Below are 17,932 nucleotides of genomic sequence, written 5' to 3' on the forward strand. Positions count from 1 at the left end.
TATCCGCTTGTATGCGTTTGAGGATCATCTTCCTGGACTATTGCCTCAAATCTCAACAACTCTGCGAAATCTTGTGCCCAGTTAGATCTAATGCTCTTAATGTTCTGCCCAGACAACAAGGGCAAGTTCCAACCAGTCGGCCACTCCAGCACTCCAGAGATCTTCTCATCTTAATGACTGCTTGAGAGATGTAACTGGCAACAGAGTAAAGGAATTTCAGGTTAAAGGGGGGCATTTCAGGAACAGCTTGGCTTTCTTCCTGATACTCACAGACTTTTACTATGTGAAGTTTCTCACAAATGCTATATTTTTAGCAAATATCACACAAGTTACAGCAGTGCAACACTTTTATTCATTCATCTACCATTAGGTTTTTGTAATTTAATTCTATATTGATGCTATTCCACTCAATACCTAATTTATATTGTATTGGCTGTTATTTGATGTTTTTATTGATGTGTTCCTTATCTATTCAAAGGGTATTTGAATAAATCTTTTCAGTTCGAACATTTAGCACACCTAGAATCCTTTATTTGAGTTCATGCTCTCTGTTTGGTTTCAATATAGTGCTCTCCCAGCTACCTGGCTGAATAGTTCTTTTGGAGAGGCAATCTTGTCACACAAATGTAGCACACAAAAAAATAACTGCTAACCACTACAGGGTAAAACTAGAAAAACTGTGACAGCGTCTATCATCAGTGTCATATTTGCAATGATAGTGACTTCATCCTTTACCTTTTTAACCTCATAGAAGTGTTCATAAAAGCAAAGGGAAACGGAACTCTCCTGTGTTTTATTGCCTGACTAACATTTGTCTCAATTCGTGACAGGGATTCTGTCAAAGTTGACATGTGGTTGCAGCGAGTGCTATGGGGCATAGCAATTAAAACGTACCCGTGTTGCGCATGTAAAGTTACTCAGACATGACGTTCAGAAGATCAGGTGAATGTGACAGCTGTCACGACGTAATTGATGATGTCTCCGTTGAAACAACCTTCACAGTCTGTGACTTATGCATCAACAGCCGCACTGAAACGGTCCAAAGGCTGGCCTGTTATTAAAGCTCATTTGGAGTATCAGAGTAGTATTTGGCTAATTGCAGCCAGTCTCTGGCCCTCGTAGACGATAAGGCCCTCCCGAGGGAATCGTGAAGGGGGAGTGGAAAGAGCAGTGGAAATTAGCCAATTCGGGTCCTTTGGACACATTTCGGGGGGGAAATGCAGCAGCACTAGTGCTTGCTAGTGCTTACGGACGTATTCCTACCTTTGTGAGGCAACAGCACTTCGCTATCAGTACCTGAAATCAGGACCCAGCAAACACTGAGCTGTTTGGGCAGCCCAACAGGCTTCAGTCACACAGAACCACCGCGGTGTGTGAGAGAGTGAGAGAGAGAGAGAGAGAGAGAGAGAGAAAAGAGAGAGAGAGAACTGCAAAGAGAGAGAGGGGAGAGAGAGAGAGTACTGCAGAGAGAGAGAGGGAGAGAGTTGCAAAAGGGGTGGGGGGAGAGTCAAATGCCTTTGTGGTGCCAAGTTTTATTTTTGTGTAGGTCCATTACAAGAGCAATTGCAGAGTGTGTGGCATTATGGAAGACGTCCAGATGGTTAAGATGGAATGCCCTGATTTGTTTTTGAGACCTGAACCCTACCCTCCTTGACATGATCGCTATCGGCCAATGCTCCCGCTGCACACAACCATTCATTAGGGACGATTATGGAGGCTGGGTGGGAGGTGAGAGGAGGGTTTTCAGGGGCAGTGAGCACGGCGAGATCAGCGGGACGCAATCGCCGATCTTCCCGCTCTCTCCAGCTCACCGCATTGTCCCAACACGGGCCCGGCCGCGGCTACTTCAAACGAACGCAGAGACCATTGAGATAGCATTTGGGTACAGTCGAGCTCATTGGAGCCGTGCAACCCTGAAGGGAGTGTATCCCTTCTTGGAACACACACACACACACACACACACACACACACACACACACACACACACACACACACACACACACACACACACACACACACACAAGGACACTGGTGCTCAAGCCAGCTTAAAATCAACACCACATACCAGGCATGTGCAAGAAAGGATCCAAATGTACCAACAAAGGATAAAATGTGACTGACCTACTTTGTCTGCCGTCAAGCAGAAAGATCCTGTTATCTCTTTGCATGTCATACTTCTTTCCATCACAGCTCTTTGACTATGACACTGAAAACCTGGACTTTGTATCGTGCTACAGAATCAATCCCTCTGTCAAAACATTCTTTCTCACAGTCTCAACCATGCCACTCTACACACACTGGAATAACAGATTACAAAGATTTCAGATTATTGATTGTGATTATTTTATTTATTTATTTATTTATTTATGTAATGTGTGCAGATAGACAGATAGATAGAAATTCACACTTGCTCTATTCATGTTATTTGATATTCATCTGACATATTATGTGGAGTAGACACTGTTAACGTTGTAAATAAGCTTTACAGTTGGAAATTGTGGATTTTGAAACAAATATCTATGCAGGCTCATTTCCTGACATCACTCCTGTGTTTCAATCACACAATAATCTAAATGATCATGTTTAAACAGCTAATTTATCTTTAGAAAACACTTTAGCAATGACGTTTTAGAAACTGTTGTACTGTTTAAGGAAGCCATAAAATTAGCATTTTTGGGGGGCTACTGGGAGTATCTGCTGCAACATAACAGCACGCATGGAAATGATTATGGGTTTACAGATGGCCTGACAGAAAAAGCTGTCTTGTTGTGAAACACGTCAGTCTATCATCCTGCTGAACTGTGAAGGCTATTAAATGCAAGAATTCGGCAAGAAACTGAAGACCTGACAAAGGTGTTTGCAACAGCCTTCACTGAGCAACACTTTCTGGCTTCATTCTAAGAGATTTGGGGGAAAACGGATGCAGGTGGAAAACATCAGAATATCTAGTTTAAAAAAAACCCAAATAAAACAAAAACTCACAAGCTGGTATGGCAAGTGGTATAGTTGTTAGGGGCTTTAGGCCCGGATAGATTAGCTGACTACTCCACGATGGAACTTGCACCCAAAGATATAATTCACACATCATCAGCAACCTTAAACCCAGTAATTCACTCAGGTTTGTGGACTGAACTGCGGGAGACATGGTTCCATAAAAAAGATGTTTATTTTCACACTGTCAGTTGTGCTCATAAAAGAAGGGAGAAGGGCAGGCCTGAGGCTTACTGGTGGGAGGACAGAGACTCATGCATGAGTTTCCAAAGAAGGCACCCCAATCACACGAACTTGGTGACACCCACACACTTCCAAGGCAATGATTACAGTCAGTGAGAGACCAACGTCACAGCACACAGAGATGGGAGCCCATCACCACAAGGACACTGCTCCCACTGTCGCCTCTCAGCACCTAAACGGAGGGGGGAAGTCCAGGATTACAGACAGCACACGCTCACATACACAACGTTTAACGAAGTAAATCACAAACAAACAATAAAAGTAACAAATTAACTGCCACACTAATACAGAATCTGCAGCTTCACAGTCTCCCCTTAGTGAGGACAAAACAAATGAATAAAAATTGAACGCAAACAGAAAAACAATGACAAAAACAAAGATGTCAACTCCTTGGTGATCAGCAGCACTAGGAAAACAGGCCTCCAGTCAAGCATGTAAGAAACAAAGAAACAGACAGACTTAGAAACATACAAACAACAAAGACAACAACGTATGTGAAGCAAGACAGGAAAGAACAATCAAATCACGTCGTGTCAGTTCGTTAAGCACCCATCAAACACCCACCCATTCACAATGAGAGCAGATAACACCCAAAAGAGTTCCAGGGAGACATGGTTCCATAAAAAAAAAAACTGTTTATTTTCACACTGTCAGTCGTACTCATAAAAGAAGGGAGAAGGGCAGGCCAATCACAGAAAAAATCACAGAAAGCACCATCATACCTGGGAAATGTCAGGGAGGGGTGGGCCTTTGGCGCCTGGCATAGCACAGTGAGGGTTCTTGAGGTTGAATAGAGGCAATTTCGTAATAGTTGGCTCATATACAGTATGGCTACCAAGAACCACTCACAATGTAGCCTCCACCTGGGGCCGTATTCACAAAGCATTTGATCTCACCACTAGGAATACTCCTAAATCGCACTAAAACATTTTAGCAGAAGTTTTCTCTTAAAAGTTACCCTCAAAGCCTCTCAGACCTCCTCTCAAGGGCCATTCACACCAAGAACGATAACTATAATGATAACTATGAACAAATATCGTTCTCGTTAATATGACTGGCGATGCTCACACGTAAACAACATGAAGAACGATATTATTGGAGATCACTTTCAGAGCGATTTTGAGAACAATAAAAAGCTGATAGCCAGTCATCATCATATTTAGCCATCACATTAATTACACAAGGAGAGACTTTGCTTATTGTTGGTCAGTGTGGTATTATCGTTATGGATATAGTTATTGTTATCGTTCTTGGTGTGAATGCCCCTTTAAGGTTCTTTAAAGCACTTTGAAGGGTTCCCTAAAGGTTCTTTAAAGCCTTCACAGCACTCCAGAAGAAGTTGAGGTCAACATACTATGCCCTGTGGATGGCACTTGACTGGGGCCAATTTCAACCCACAACAAATTGCAGATACAAATTGCTCCAAATTATGCAAGACCTATTTAGAGAAGAGCAAGTCAACTTGCAATGCCACACACTTTCTAATAGCTGTAATTGATTAAATAACAATACTACTACTACTACTACTACTACTACTACTACTACTACTACTACTACTAATAATAATAATAATAATAATAATGACAAATACAATGTTTTCATTGTAGGCTATATTTTTGAATGATTTGGTGCCTTACTTCACAGAAATAGGTTCATTTTCTGGATGAATCTAAACGTTTTAACACACCACTCTATGACACACACACACACACACACACACACACACACACACACACACACACACTGCATTGCACTGCTCCAGCACACCAACAGCGGTGAGGGGACAGCCGTGAACATCAAAGCAAGCGGGGTAGGAAGATGCTAGTGGCTCAATTTGGCAGTTTTTTTCCTTTTGACCCCAAAGCCAAGGTTTTCCATTCTAATTTGAGTGGTGAGATTTAATTTTTTACAGATGTTTTCAGGGGAGTACCAATTTTGAGTCAAAAGCAGGGAAGTAAATCCCAGCGGTTGCAGGGGTTTTACGTGTATTCTCCCCTCTCTGACATGCACAATCCTGTGTACTTACTTGTACATTCGCCTTTATATTATATGTTTTACCTCCGGTGTTTAGCCCTTGAGAAGTGTTTTAAATTTGATAGGAGCAGCCCTTGGCAGCTGATGGCAGGACGCAAGTAGATGTATTTTTTTGAGGGTACACAGGGACATTGAGAGTAAGTCAAGCTGCTGTATTTACAATGTGAACAGGCAACCTGACATTGTAAGCCAGAGGTCTGGCCAACAGTAGACTTGTTTTGTGTGAGCAAGAACACACTCCTTATTTTTCTGTTCTGTCTGTTTTTAGGCGGGTTGCATTGGACAAGAAATTATATCACACTTCTTTTAGCTAAGTTACATTGATTACATTGCTGCAATTTTATTAATGTTTCTTATTTATTTATCTTGGCTTTTATCTTTTGGCTTTAAAATCCCCTAACATTGATAGTTAATTTCACTATATGATAAGTAATGTTAACTTCAGCGGAAACCATTGAATAAGAACTATTGTATTATCACTGGGACCATATTGTTAAAGCTGATCTCGGCCACAGTAGATCAGCCCAACACCTACATCCTCAGGCATGAAAGCTGACCTTTGCGTGATTGACACAGAGATGAACTGGACTGTCCAGGCACTTCATCCAGTCACTGATCTTCAGTTGAGAAAGACGATAAGGACCTCAGTGATCGTCCAAGGACAACACTGGCACTGGTCGGCTTTAAGCCGGCACCTAAATCCTCAAGATACTATAACTATTTACACAAGCCAATATTTGCCAGGATGGAGATGAAACGGTTAAGACTCTCGTCTTTAATCCTGTGTGACAATGCTGATGGATTAACAACAAGAGTGAAATTCAACACTCCTACCAACCATTTTGATCTTGGCTTGAGGTATCATGTTCACTATACCCTCATCCCTTTATTTGCTCTTCCTTCTGTTGGGAAAAAAGACAATAAATAAAAGTCCCATGGAGCCTAATAGGTTCCTGGCATAATGGCCCATATAGTGGTCAGTATTGATGTAAATATACTGTATGAAGAAGCATTGTGTTATCAACTGTCAACTCCTATCAACTGCTATTTTCTCCAAATGTTGATTAGACAAGTTAATGAGCCCCTAATAATGCCTTTTAAAATCAGTTTAATATCAGTTATATATCTTTGTTCTGTGTTTAATTGTGTCTATGCATATATTAGCAAGTTTGCTGTTATGAGTGTCTAAAAGAACTACATAATAACATTGGCTGGATCACACAAAATCATAGCTTATCATAGCTCACATTCAGGACCTGAAATCTAGTAAAGTGGATATATATATTTGTGTCTGGTGATGACATAGTAGTGCTAAATACATAAATAAAATTAGATTTAATTATACCCCTGGCAAACACATTCACTTCTAACAAGAAACATAACTAAAAGTTTTAATGACTAACAGTAGAGACATTATGATAGACTGTCCGCATAACAGTCTGTCAATACGAACACCTGTGGTGGATGTGTTCAAACTAGTTAGTGATGGATCATTTGTGTCACACTTGCTCGTACTGAGAAAGCAGCTTTTTAAGTAAGTTCCTGATGGTAGTGCTTATTTTGGTACATGACTGCTTGTCCACAGGCTTTGCATACAGGTCTGACAGTATTGCACTGAGCCATACAAATGGCGTGTGAATAAACTTGCCAAGCGAGAAGGCTTGTGACATTATGTCCTCTTTAAAGATTTGTTGATATTGTGAAGTATGTAGCCTAATCATTTATAATATGAATGTGAAAGGTAATGTTGTTGTTGTTGTAAAGACATTTGTATCACACAACATCATTGATTGTACCTACATTTCTTTGCTGATGAAAGCAGGCCTTGCTCTTATCTCCATAGAAATCTTGTCCAGAGCTGGCTGGTACAGGCATTCTGAACCGACTGAAATAGCCCCGTCTGGAAGAGCAGGGCTCTGGTCTTCCCCTGTGGTTTTCTATCTCAGATATACAGCAAGCATGCATTTAGATAAGTTTGTGGCTAAAGCCTTTGGTTTGGTCCCTGACAGCCCCAGAGGCTTAGGACTTCATATGACAGCTTTGGCACAACATCCAAATATTTCAGCGCTGATTTTTTGCATTTCCTATAACTTTTTTTAAAAGCAACATGAGGTGTCTCCTTTGGCAGATATCAGCTACTGCTCTATGTGAAATGATGCATACAAGTCATTTAATGCATGACAGGTTTCTTCAGGGTCCAATATTCATGGATACTGCTGGACAAGTAAAGCTATGTTTTTTGCCCTTCTCGGAGGTGGAGAGAGCGAGAGAGAGGGAGAGATCTGAAGAACTCTGGACATGAAAAGCAGCAAGTAACAAGCTGGGTTTGAAGTTTGACCACAGTGTGGTGAATCTCCTCTCAGTCAGGTCTGCTTCGAATAAAATCTGATTTGCCTCCCCCTAAAATTAGTTTCCTAAATTACACAGTCTTCAGAGCATTGTATGAATGTGGGAGACTTGGAGGCTCTCGTCCTCCCTGGCCGGTAATGAGAAACTGCTTGCAGCACTAAGCTCGGTCATAAAAGCAAACACCTGCAATGTTGACACCAGGGACATCCATCTTCCTTTATCCCCACCGTCATCACCCACCAGAGGGAGTATTTACTCGACCTCTCTGTTACTTTCATGTGATGAAAGTGGAGGGAGCACTGTCAGAGAGTGAGTGTGAGTGTGTGTGTGTGTGTGTGTGTGTGTGTGTGTTTGTGAGAGGGAGAGGGAGAGGGAGAGAGAAGAATTAAAGAATACGAGAATAAGAGAATGACTGAGCTCACAAATGGTGTGGTTGGACATGACAGACCGCAGAGAAGCATCTCGTGTTTTCGGCTTCAAACTGTGCATGATGTGAGATTAGAACGTCACTGGCATTGCAAGGTTTCTCACTTCCTCTTTGAGGCTGCCAAATTGTACACTCAATACAGTGTAACGTTAAAATATTCATGACATGAATACTCAGCATCTGAAAGTGTAGGAGACAAACTATTCTGATCACTTAGTTCTCCTTATATGATATAATAAGACAGTCAGTAATTTATTCAGAGGTGGTTATATATATACTTTTTGGGGGAGTACACATAGCATCATAAAGGTCCAGGTAAATGACCTTTAAGTGGGCTTAGCACAGCCTGCCGTGAGACACAAAAATCACCTGTTGACATTACAGAACAACAAACGAGGCCCATTCCTCTGTTTATTTGCTTTCCTCACTAGAAGGCCCAGTCTCTAGACAGCCTTTGAATGGACTCTGAGAATCGGAAACCCTGCTCTCAGGAAATGGACCCTCGGCAGGTATCTGTGTCACGTTAAACAGGAAGAGGTGGATGGCTCTTCCTCAGCATACCTGACAGCCCCTCCTTTGTCCTCACCTGAGAAAGAATGAGAGTCAGGGCTTGAGAGAGAGAGAGAGAGGCAGAGAGGGAGAGAGGGAGAGGGGTGTGAGTGGCAGGGCTGGCAGGTGCTGATTCCTCTTGTTTGCATTTCCCATGAAGCCAACGGTTTGCGATGAAATTGTTTCACTGCTTTGTCCAGACACGAGTTTTGAGATATTTGTTTGGACACTGATCTCCATCTTTGATTTAGTTCCTTAGCATACACAACCATGTATATGACCATCACTATTAATGAGTGTCGTCTAACATCGTATAATACTACAATTTACAAGCATCCAAATGCATGAGTGTCAAACGTCAAAAATGTCAAACACATTAAGTGTTTCCAAGAAAAGGGGTGGTGGTAGTGTAGTGGTTAAGGAGCTGGGATAGCGTGCAGTATAGCCTGAGAGTTGTGGGTTCAATTCCCGGCTTCCATCATTGTCCCCTTGAGCAAAACACTTAACCCCAAATTACTCTGGAATTAATGTAATCCCTTGTACTGTTGCTGAAATATGTAAGTCACTTTGGACAACAGTGTCTGCTATATAAATAAATATAATAAAATGATGGAATAAATAATTTATACCAAAATATTTCAAAGACATAGTATTATATGAGACATGATGTGACATGACACTCTGGCTCACGGTGCTTATGGGGCCAGGACAGGTACTGCACACTTCGCTTTAGAAATGAATTTCTCTCTTTTTTTATGTTGACGGGAAAAATAACTCAGCACCAGTCTTGTGATGATTAACATGTCTTTGGCAAGTCAGCACTGCAACCCGCTCAGCTGCTGCAGGAAACTGCAGACAGCACGTGAATAAACAGAAGAGCTAAAGTTATATGGTGACATGTATGGCCTGTGAATATAACTCCATGAAGGAAAACAATTTTCAGATAAACTGAAAATTAATTTTGGTTCTTTTTATTGCTTAATATTGTCAGTATGCAGTATTGATGTGTTTATATACTCTCAGTACTGTTATTGCACCAGGTTCAATCACAGTGAAAGTAAGTATTTGTGGTTATGCTTAACATAATTCTTCATAAAAAGAGATGGGTTAGGGAATAGGTTATTAGGCAATCAACTCTTACAAATCAAACAGCTTCTTAGATTGGAAACAGGATCTTGACAAGACAAGTTTGTTTCATTTTTCACACTTGAAAGACTTGTACATTCTCAGTTGACTGAGCACAATGAAACGGCTGAAGACTGGATCAGGAGAACCTGTGCAATGTGATTAGTAGATCAGTTTCAGGAAGCCTGCCGTTTTCCAGATAATGATGAGTGTCTGTTGAAATGGGTGTTTGACTTAGTATTACGTTACACACTTCATCCCTCACCAACTAAAGCTGTTTACCAAAGACGAGGAGATAGGAAATGAATGATGTGGATACAGGATTGTCAGAAGTTTTAGCGTGAACATTTGGAATGTGGGTTAAAACAAAACCAATGTCAAAGCGAATCCCTCCGCTAAAATGAATGTTTTTATACAGTGCAACCACATACCGCATAGCAGTCTCGTCTGCCATTCAGGACTGTTTTCTCGTTCCTTTCAAAAATACAAATAGATCTTGCTCTCTTGCAATTAAGGCTTTAGTGGTAGGACTACCGTGGATCTCTGCTCCAATTCAGGCAGAAAAGAATGGCTTTTAGGACAAATTATGGGACCGACAATGCCTCTACAGCACAACAGATATTTCATATTGGAATATTTACTTTTGCCATGTTCGCTAATTTGCCACTTGTAGCCTACTTTTGGAAAGTTACAATATTACAGAGGAGACAGGCAGCCCGGTGTCTGTCGCGCAAGAGGCCGTTTGAAGACAGAAAACCTTCCGTCTCTAATTACTCCCATACTCCTCACTGGACTTGCTTAACCCTTCCTCCATTGTTTACGCCATGCTAAATTGACAGCAAGCACTCTGGGTCAAAGCTCGGAGCAAGTGCCGAGATGAGGACACATGATTGGGTTAGGCAGACAGGGACGAGACGAGAGCACGAGCTGAGGGCAACACTGCAGAACGCCACGGCTCAGCGAGTTCGGTGAGCATCAAAGGCCGACCCCAGTGCGGGAGATCTGAGGCACGCCACGCCACGACTCTCTGCACGGCCCTACGTCGAGTCGACTTCAGATTAGGACCACCGCTCTCTCCTCACGGCCCATGGAGACACACTTACACAGTGCCACTCAGTGATAAATCCCCGCAGGCTACAGGCCTCATTGGCGACAGCTTCTGAAAACAACTCTGACACTTTTTTCTGCAAAGTTTGACGCGTTGTCACCGAGGTCGATGAGGCTGTCCTCTCACCTGATTGTCAGAGTGTGACATAGCCTACGTGGAGAAAGGGAACAGGGTTCTTCCAAAATACTTCAGAATCGAGAGGCGTTGTTGTTGTGTGGGCTGGCGGGATGATTGTGAAACTGCTTCGGGGGTTTATCAGACCAAAGTCATCATCAGGGTGTTATGCCTGGGCGTGAAGACAAACGACGGTATGCTACGCGAGGTTTTTTTTTGCCTGTCTCTGTGATGAGCACGCCAGGATTGGGGCGCTGTCACAAAATGATTTATGGTGCTCTGTTTTTGTTTACACTTGCCTTTTGTTGCTTTGTCTTTCAGACTGATGGCATGGTCTTCCAAGCGCCATTGTTCAGTGTGCGTCATCCTGGTTACCTGACAGGTAGGCTACTGCGAGCTCCTCGACATACCACATACAACAGTGCTACCTGACACACAGAACATGTCCTCAAACCTTCGCTGCCTGCCACATCCAGTATCCAGTCATTTAGCCAATGATAGGCTAACACAGAAATTAGTCAGCCTGACTGACTCTGTAGGCTATAATAGGCCTTTTATGAACTTGACTGCATATCCGTCAACACAGGAATTCCCTTAGTCACTGGGATTTAATGCATTATCTTCATCGTAGGCTACTCAGAGGATTGAGATTAGTTAGATCACTGTATGAGATGGTTATGCTCACAATGACATGCACAGGCTTCTTCAGCATGTAGCTTATGGAACTTATCACATTTTACTTAATTGGCTTTCTCAAATCAAGTTCATGGTCTTTTTTAGCATCAAGGTAGGCTAATTTGTTAATTTCGATACATTAATTAATTAACTAATTAATGTATTTATTCATTAATTATAAGGAACAAACAATACATTCAAAATAACCTATCACACATTAGGCCTACACATCAAGCATAGCCTAACCCTTGACCCTACAACCCTGAGCGTCGGCCATATTGAATAGTTTTGAATTCGGTTGTCAAATAAGTAGGCTATTTCGTGTGTCTCCCATTGGACACATTTGATGTGTCGGAGCGAACGTCAGTCAGTGTAGATGGTTTGGTAGATGGTTGTCTGATCTACAGTCTTATTATTTGTAGTCTGTGGTCGTGGAGATGCTCTTACTGTAAATGCCAAGGGAAAAAACTGTGTGGAAGTAGGTGGGTACCCCAAGGTAAAAAAAACAATTCTAACCATGGGCCAAACTACCATTAGTATAAAAACATTTCATTTGAAAAGAATGGTGTGGTCTGGTCATGTATGTCAGTGGTTAAATCGTAGGGGGCATTACAATGAAGATCTGACACAGAGTTCAGTTGAGTTTTCAGCTTTAGAGTTTATAGACTAGCCCAACAGGCTGCTCACCCGTTATCAACCAGTTGATGATGAGGTTGCTCCATGTTCAACCACTCCAAAACTCTATGGCTTCCCTCAAGTGCGTGGGTCTACTGTTCTGGTGAAATAGGCTACTCGCCAGCTTACAAGATTTCGTCGCTTCAGGTCAATGGCAGATCTGACGTTTGTTTCTCATAGTGTAATTAGGCTATGCAATTAATGAACTATTTAATTGTTATTCACAAAGTATCTGGTTCGTTAGATTATATTCAATGGCTAGCCATTGCTGAGCACTCTGGAAAATGTCTGATATCTTACTGACCAATTCTAACGGTCAGGTGACAGGAAGCAGGATGCAGCATGATCGCATTAACTGATTCCCTTTTTAGGGATGCTGCAAGCTGGCAGACCGTGAAGATAACTTCTTTGTGAGCAGGTTACCATTAACATATTTCCCCTCAGCGAATACCCTTTTTCTGTCAACATTCAGATTGTATATAGTTCAGAGACAGAAGATTGTCATGAAAAATAATTACAGGCTAGGCCTAAAAATCCGAGTTAGTACATTTAGGTGCTAGAAATGTTCAGTCACAAAGAAAAGGACATTGAGACATACATGAAAGTCACAGCCCATGAGTTTAATTGTGCTTCTCTGTACAATTAATCTCCACAAGTAATCTGTGGCCAAACCTGCTTTGACATTCTCTGCAGCTCTGCTGCAATAGGTTGAGCTAGTTAAATACTTTAGCAAGTTATGCTTTCAATGAAGGGCATGTATTTCTTCATACATGATCAGGTGAGTGAGCTGGTGCTACTACACTAGCAATGCTGAAAGATACAACATCCACAAATATCTGGATAGACACAGAGGGTGCCTCTCATTTGTCTTTTATATATCCTCCCTTCCTTCCTCGGTCCTCGTCCTCACTGGTCTAGATAAAGAATGATGGGGCGGTGACAATGGGATAGTCTATCCAGTGTTAGTTATAGATCAGTGGGAACGAGCCTGGAGGACCGAGCATCGAGGAGAGAGGTTGAGAGGCACCCAGAGAGGCATCAGGATGTTAACGCTAAGCCCCTCCCCTACAAGTGTTTTTTGTTTTTTTTGTGTGGTTCTATTAAAAATTAGTTGTGTTCACGGTACATTGCACCACTTCTATTATTGTGGCAGCAAGTATGTCTAAGGCAACATAGCGCCACAGTGTAGTCATTCGCTGGGCTCTAGTTAGAAAAATGTTGTTCTTTTTGTTGTCGTTTGAATGGAATGACAAACAGTATCTCTGGTCTGGTGGTCAAACAGACCTCCTCAAACAAAACAGAGACAGAGGATTTGTGTTTGAAGTCCGAGTGAGAGGGACCACTTAGACACACTTGTGGTGATGTTTCCTTTCAACCCTAAAGTCCTACAGTGTATCGTCAGCTCACACAAACTGTTAAAAGGCACAGGCCTCCTCCCCAGGGTGCCTTCATCACACGTTAATTAAGTGAAATAAACACGGCGGCAGACTGAGAAAATGTTTGCTCTTTGGTAGAATACTAAATCTTTTTTCGGGTTACGTCGACACACCAGACTCACCCATTGGACAAGGGAATGTCTCATCTGGCGTTTAAATGTGAAAATTGTCTCAAATTATTGCTCTGCTCTACAGATACAAATTTGAGCGCACACACTCATCCATTTTGATTTCAAACAATGTCATTAATGTTGTCAGGCCATATATGAGGGCTCAGAAATGCTCTGAGGTTTTCTTTAATTATATGCAATATCCTTTTGGCATGATATTTTATAGTTGTGCAAAGCACGGACTGAGTGAATCATGAACTGTCCCCAAACTCTGTAAATACAGTCAGAATGCCTCTATTCATGGACTCTTAGTTCAGTGAATCTATCTCATAGATTCCAACAGTGCATTTCTCAGCAGCATGAGGGGACCTTCTTGTATAGAAATGAACGATATGATGTATTAGGACATGTCAAGGGTAAAGTGATCATTGGGATCATGTGACCACAGTTGTATGTGGCGTACTCCTCTCCAATGAGATCTACGCTGTAAATTGTTTGGCCAAAGCCATCTCAATACAATCACTTGTTGGATACAAACTGAAAAAACATTGCTTGGATTTTTTGGTCTATTATTGCACCCTATTATAACAGTCGCAGTCAGTGGGTCATTCGCGACATGTGGGGAGACTCTTGGCTCATTGGTACTTATGAAATCTTGAACAGAAAAGAATGAAATTCATGTGCATGTACAGTAAGGACAATATGACTTGATTATCATGATCATGTTTTTGTGTGCGTTCAATATCATTCAGCTCAATTTCGTAGTCATACCATTTCTTTATTTGACAGATCCAAACTTTAATCACATTACTCGTATAGTCCTTTCAGGGTCTATAGTCAGTTAATAGAAGGGCCAGTTTCATTCTCACTTAGCTGATGACATTGATGTACTGTAAATGGTTGGTTCTGGACAGATGATTGCTCGGATCAAAGACCGGTCGTGGAGGAAAACAGAATATCACACAGTAACATTTGGTCTGTCTGTCTCAACATCTAACCTGCATTAGCCCCTAGTTCAGTCCTTCGGTTCACTCAATTCAGTATTATATACATTTCTCCCATTTACATTTAATTTCCTTTCACATCGGTCAGTGATCCACATACAGTACCTATAGGGAGGAAAAGCATTTTATATAACGTTATACAATGTATCCAGTCCATCTTATGTAACCTATAGTATTAGATTATGTGTGCGGGGGAAGAAAAAAAGAGAAAAAAAAATCCCTTTAAATTCCCATAAATTCTTTCCTCAAAACCAACAGACAGCACAGTGGCGAACCACAGAAACATTCCTCAGAGGAAGCTCATCCCCCCATTATCACCTCATAAGAATTTCGGCCAGAAATTAAGATGACAGCCCCAGAGGAATCCCAATGCCACACAGCTCTCTCTTGTAATGTCGGCCTCCGTATGTGGCAACGTCACGCACAGTATGCATTTCAGTGCCCTGAAATAAATAGCAGCTGGGCACTCAGGCAGAACATTAATTCTGTAGTCATGGCAAATTAGAGGGAAATCCAGCCAGTCCCGCTGTCTATTCCTCTGCCCAGATATCTGTCCTCGGCAGAAGATAGAACATTATTGCATTAAAAGCTGCTGACGCAGTCTCTCTCTCCCTCAGCAGAGCACATGTTTTGGAGCGAGGATCTGTGTCTCTCTCGAACACAAGGACCAAGGCAATTTGTAACTATTTACATACCCACTTCTAATATAATGCAGAAATGGCGGACATAATTGTAGTTTACAAAACAGCTCTCCACTGACAACTGTGTCCTGAAAGGAGCCATTGCAATTGTGTATGCAACCATAATTTCATGGTGCTTTAGTCATCGGCATGCAATAATCAGACTCCAGGCGCAGTAATCAAAGTCAACTGGTGGCTCTCCGCACCATGACTGACTGCAGTGACTACACCTTACAAAGAAAGACACTTCCTTCTGTCTGGTTTAAGAAGTCTGGAAGTGCAACAAATTAAATCCTCCCCCCCCCCCCAGATGAATCGTCATTCTTCCTCTGGCTTGGTTCTCAGAGGGTCTGATGTAAACGGCCGGCTAGCAGGACGAGTTTCTCTGTGGCAGTGCTCCTGTGTTGCGCAACGCAAATAGAGGCCAGCACTCAAATGCTAATGGCAACATATTAAGACAATTCTATGGATGTCACTGGCATCGTAAAACTCTGTTGCCACACACTCTGTTATAGAAAGTATTACTGTATACAAACGCGCCCACGACATATGTAGACAGGTATGTCAACATTCCAGCTGACAAGCCTTTGTGTACAATAGAATTAGTTTCCTAGACCAAACTTTCCTTTCAACACCATTAGTCATTTACTGTCAAGTCTGTGGAAGACTACATGGGATACCTCACAAAAATAATGATAAAAAAGAAAAGGAATTAAAAAGAAACAAGAACTGACATCCATTTTGTTCAACAATTCCAAGCTAAAACATGTCAAAATGCTAAACTACTTGATGTCTCACTTTTCAGGCACTACCTGATACGCCATGAGACTTGACCTCACTTGGCTCTGCCCAGCAGCGGCCTGCTTTTCTAAAAATGAATAAAACTGCTTTCTGTCTTTCTTTTACTTTGGAGTAATGTTCCTAAAAAATGTCCTGATAGCACAAAAGCCCTCCACTACGACCAGCAGTGTGTCAGAGACTTCAGCTGGGCTCTTGTCTGTGCAAAGCAAGTCTGATCCCTACATACACAATTTGGACAGTGACAAATGATTCAGTCAGCAGAAGAAAAAAAATGAAGTCCAGCATTGCTTTCAGCATTTGTAAAGGTATCGCCTTCACCATTACCTAGGGTGCTTCATTTCATAAGAGTCCACATTTGTTTAAGCTTGCAGCTGCAGCGGAGTCTGGCCAATGCTGTGAGGGGAAAAAAAGGCATTCCTGTTCACTTTAGTGTTAACTCATTTAAGACAGGAAGATAAATAATATCTCTTCTCTGCTTTGTGTCCCCTTCCATTAAAAAAAAAAAAAAAATGTCATTCTTTGGAGCGTTGGTCACATCACATATCCTGAATTAGGCGTTTCTGTTTCATACAGGAGTCAGAACAAACCAGCATAGACAGAATCGTCCATTATCAGTATTAATAGTAACATAGTGGCCAGTGATGCCTTCCCCACCATCAGACGGATTTGGATGTCAAATGTTGGATTAGTCATGTCTATGATGGAACCCACACATGTTATACACATGCAAATGGATGACTAAACATGACATCTTTAGTTCCAGTGACTAACAGTGTTGACAGTGTATCATCATTTTGCTATTTTAAGCGTTGCTAAAAATGCTGAGTGGAGCTCTGTAGCCGTTGGTTCATACTATGACCCTCTACAAACTGTGCCATATGCATTCTTTATCATATGTAATGACAAGTCCTCTCCATTGTCATGTCATATTGTGCGATAGTCATGATATAGATGGATTTGTCATGTCATATCTCGGTAGTCATGAGATGCATGCTGTTTTCATATATATGCAGTGTCCAAAATGAGCCTTCAACAATCAAACACGTAAAAAAAATGTACACTGGTGAATGAAATAAATGAGATCAGCCACCATTGTGAAGTATTTAGTTCAAAATGTGGTTGCAATAGCCCCTCCACGAAGCTCACTATGTTTATTAATTTAATTTACAGAAAATGTGCTGGACTGTGGTATGTGGTATATCGATATGTGTCAGGACATAGAATGACCTCTAACATGTGAGATTTTGGTCATATCGCACATCCCTTCACCTGTGTTGACTGAACACAATGGCCGGTCCAATGTACTGTAGGCCGTAGCAGTTGGATTACATTTGTACCTGGACCAGTTGTTTAATTAGTATTAGATATGAACCATTACACTCCCTCAGAAAGACAAAGCGACTCGGTTTGCCATTTCACATGCGTATAGGCACAAATGAGCTGAATGACCATATTTGTGAATACAATATAATGTACGAATACAATACAATACAATACAAAAATGTAATTAACATTCTATACCACCCACAGGTCAATTACAGATCAGGTAGTTCAGTAAATTAAGCTCTGACCTTCACATTATATCAAATCATATCGTTCTATCCAACCCGT

General features: G+C 41.6%; 1 long non-coding RNA gene across 1 annotated transcript; it reads left to right on the plus strand.

Annotated features, from left to right (window-relative positions):
• The first annotated feature begins 10,637 nt into the window (after nucleotides 1-10,637).
• Nucleotides 10,638-16,511, plus strand: LOC134068167 (uncharacterized). Its single transcript, XR_009936605.1, has 3 exons — nucleotides 10,638-11,134; nucleotides 11,262-11,322; nucleotides 16,326-16,511. It is a non-coding gene; the product is annotated as an uncharacterized LOC134068167 (long non-coding RNA).
• Nucleotides 16,512-17,932: the final 1,421 nt, after the last annotated feature.

The sequence above is a fragment of the Sardina pilchardus genome, chromosome 20, assembly GCF_963854185.1.
Source record: "Sardina pilchardus chromosome 20, fSarPil1.1, whole genome shotgun sequence".
NCBI lineage: Eukaryota > Metazoa > Chordata > Actinopteri > Clupeiformes > Clupeidae > Sardina > Sardina pilchardus.